This window comes from Trachypithecus francoisi, unplaced genomic scaffold, assembly GCF_009764315.1.
Source record: "Trachypithecus francoisi isolate TF-2019V2 unplaced genomic scaffold, Tfra_2.0 Lachesis_group6, whole genome shotgun sequence".
Taxonomy (NCBI): domain Eukaryota; kingdom Metazoa; phylum Chordata; class Mammalia; order Primates; family Cercopithecidae; genus Trachypithecus; species Trachypithecus francoisi.
This window is the reverse complement of record NW_022681471.1, coordinates 94,757,006-94,760,850: the sequence shown is the minus strand read 5'-3', so window position 1 is coordinate 94,760,850 and position 3,845 is coordinate 94,757,006. Positions and strand designations below refer to the sequence as shown.

Here is a 3,845-nt window from a genome sequence, read left to right as displayed (position 1 = left end):
GGGCTATAGTAAAACAGAGCCAAAAAGGGTTGAGGAAATAAATGTAGTATGTTACAGCTTAACCCTTCACCTCAATAGAGCTTTTTAAAAAAATAAGTAAAGCCTCCCAATCCCAAAAAATAGGAATATACCTTCATCACACCAATTTGTACTTTTATTTCTTATTCCTGAGGTTAGATTCCAAACCGTAAAGATATCCAAACTAGTATTGTATGTACTTATCTATAGCCAGAGACAGCTTCTACCATGTTGTCCTTGACAGCCAAGATTATTAAAAGGTTTTTCTACAGGAAGATTCAATAGGAAAAAAGAAAGAAACGTCTCTGATTAGGCGCCAATCATACCCCACCCTCCATCAAATTGACTGGATAGGCGTAACGGAAACCAGAACACGTGGTTTCCAAACAAGAAAAATCCTATAAGAGAGGGGAGGCAAGGAGAGGTAGGATTCAGCCAGTGCCCACACTGAAATTGAATAATATCAGTTTCACTTATCTTCAGGTATCTTCAGGTTGCATGTTCGTGGAGTACTTTAGGAATAAATCTATGGCTTGTGGAGTACTAAAATACCTAGTGGTCTGCTGTATTACATTATGGCTTTCCCCAGCAGTTTCCAAGGCAACCTCCAAGTCACTGGCAGGAGAATTTGGCTGGAACTGCACGCAGGACTGCAGAGATTCCTCTCCACAGTTATAGAAGAGACTGTTCCAGGCCTGGGTGCACCAGGAGTGGTTGCTCCAGGAATGGACGTTCTGGGTCTGGTTGCTCCAGGCTGAATTGCTGCAGGTCTGGTTGCTCCACATTGGAAGGTTTCCAGTCGTGTTCACCAGGCATCCCTGGTGGTAGGAAGAGTAGAGGCTGGGGTAGGTAGGTGCTGAGGCCTTCTGAGTCACACCACTGCTATTCTTTGGCCAGTTGTTTCTCTGTCACCTCTTAGATTTCATTCTCTCGTTCTGGAACCAGGTCTTAACCTGTTTGTAGCTAAGGTTCAGGATGGTTGAAAGTTCTTGCATGTGCTGGAGGCTTAGGTATTTCTGTCTCTGAAATCTATCATTAAGTACATACAGCTGGGTGGAAGAGAACACCGTTCTGGTCTTCTGTCTCTTGACCGGAACCTTGTCTTCCTTTTTCGCAGTGCTCTTCTCTGCAGAAGTGGGTTTTTGGCCTTTGGGACTGGTAGAAGAATCAGGGCTGTCCTGAATAAGCAGATCCATGGAGGAAGGAAGAGGAGAGACAGTCTCTGTGTGAGGCATCTCAGCAGAAGACATTTGCAAGGATGGATAGTTTTCTCAGGCCCACAAGTCACCGGTGTAGGTGAAGATTCTTTACAGTTGGATGCTTCAGAGCAAGGCAGGCTTTGGGGATAGGCTGGATCCACACTCATGTTATTATTGGGGAATAGGAGGGAAAAATTAAGAGCTGGACTGTAAAAAAAAAAGGCTAAGGCAGCTTTAAGACTTTTTTTCTGGAAGATCTTAGAGAAATATGACCTCCAGAAGTGAAAATATCAAGTAGTTGGGACGAAGTGAATTGCCCCCACAATAACAGGAAGCAACCAGCTCAGTCCAGCCTATATTTGTAATACATTTAGATGATTTTGTCACATTCCTCATTCCATCCCGGGATGCTCCTAATTCCTAAATGAGTGTTTAGTTTGTATACATTAAGTATCCGGTTAGTTTGTATACATTGTGTTTAGACATACTGCACGGTGCCATGTTATTACAATTACAATTTGTAGAGAATGTTTTCACCATCCTAAAACACAAACACAAAAACCTCGTGCATTGTCTTTTGAACCTTACATTCCTCCCGGCAAACCCTGGATACCACTGATGTTTTTATTGTCACTATAGGTTTGTTCTTTCTAGGATGTCATATAATTAGAATACTACAGTAATTAGTCTTTTCATACTGGCTTGTTTTACCTAACAATATGTGTTTAAAATTCATCCATGTCTTTTTATGGCTTCATAGCTTATTTCTTTTTTAAAAATTTTGTTTTGTTTGTTTTTTTGAGATAGGGTCTCAATCTGTCACCCAGGCTGGAGTGCAGTGCCATGATCATAGCTCACTGCAGCTTCCAACTCCTGGCCTCAAGCAATTTTCTTGCCTTAGCCTCCCAAGTACCTTGGACTACAGCATGCACCACCATGCCCAGTTTCATTTCTTTCTATCCCTAAATAATATTCCATTGCATAGATGTCCCCCAGTTTGTCTGTCCATTCTCCTATTGAATAATTTCTTAGTTGCTTTGAGTTTTTGGTAATTATGAATAAAACTGACATAAATAATATTGTGCAAGTTTTTTGTTTTCATTTTTGTTTTGTCACAGGGTCTAACTCTATTGCCTAGGTTGGAGTGCTATGGTGCAGTCACAGCTCACCACAGCCTCAACCTCCTGGGGTCAGGTGATCCCCCTGCCTCACCCTCCAAAATAGCTGAGACTACAGGCATGTGCCACCATGCCCAGCTAATTTTTTTGTATTTTTTGTAGAGATGGGATTTTGCCATGTTGCCCAGGATGGTCTCCCAGGTTCAAACGATCTGCCTGTCTTGGCCTCCCAAAGTGCTGGGATTACAGACATAAGCAACCGCACCTGGCCCGTACAAGTTTTTGCATAGACATAGGTTTTCAGATTAATTGGGGGAATTTTTAGGAGCATGATTGTTCCATTGTATGGTAAAATATGTTTAGCTTTGAAGGAAACTGCCAAGCTATTTTCAAAGTGGCTGTACCATTTTGCATTCCTGCCAGCAATGAATGAGAGTTCCTGTGTTCCACATCCTTGTCAGAACGGGAATTGTCTGCTTTTTAGATTTTCCCATTTTAATAGGTGTGTAGTGGTATCTCACTGTTGTTTTAATTTGTAATTTCCTGATGACAAATAATGTTGAACATCTTCTTGTATATTTATTTGCCATTTGTATGTCTTCTTTGATGAGATGTCTGTTCAGATCTTTTTTTTTTTTAATTAGGTGGATGTTTTAGGTGTTATTTATAAATTTGGGTACAAGTTGTTTCTCAGATTTTTTTTTGAAAGTATTTTCTCCCAGACCGTGGCTTGCCTTTCATTCTCGAACACAGTCTTTCACAGAGCAAAATTTTTTCATTTTAACAAAATCCAAAATCAATTTATTTTTCTTTCATGGATCATGCTTTTGGTATTGTATCTAAAAATTCATCATCATCCTTAGGTCACTTACATTTCTTCCTATGTTTTCTTCTAGGAGTTTTATAGTTTTGCCACTTTCATTTAGGTCTATAATCCATATTGAGTTCATTTTTCTGAAAGGTGTAAGGTCTATGAGTAGGTTTTCCCCCCACCGTGGGGACATCCAATTGTTCTGTCACCATTGATTTAAAACAATATTCTTTCTTCATTAAATTGCCTTTGCTTCTTTTTTTTTTTTTTTTTTTTTTTTTTGAGACGGAGTCTCGCTCTGTCACCCAAGCTGGAGTGCACTGGCCAGATCTCAGCTCACTGCAAGCTCCGCCTCCCGGCTTCACGCCATTCTCCTGCCTCAGCCTCCCGAGTAGCTGGGACTACAGGCGCCCGCCACCCCGCCCGGCTAGTTTTTTTTTTGTATTTTTTAGTAGAGACAGGGTTTCACCGTGTTAGCCAGGATGGTCTCGATCTCCTGACCTTGTGATCTGCCCGCCTCGGCCTCCCAAAGTGCTGGGATTACAGGCTTGAGCCACCGCGCCCGGCCGCCTTTGCTTCTTTGTCAAAAATCAACTGACTGTATATGGGCTATCTATTCTGTTCCATTGATTCGTGTGTCTATTCGTTCACTTACACTATGCTTTTTGATTATTGTAGATTTATATTAAGTCTTGAAAT

At 41.2% G+C, this 3,845-nt stretch overlaps 1 pseudogene; it reads right to left on the bottom strand.

Annotated features, from left to right (window-relative positions):
* Positions 1-497: 497 nt before the first annotated feature.
* LOC117077799 lies at positions 498-1,384 on the bottom strand (annotated as a pseudogene).
* Positions 1,385-3,845: the final 2,461 nt, after the last annotated feature.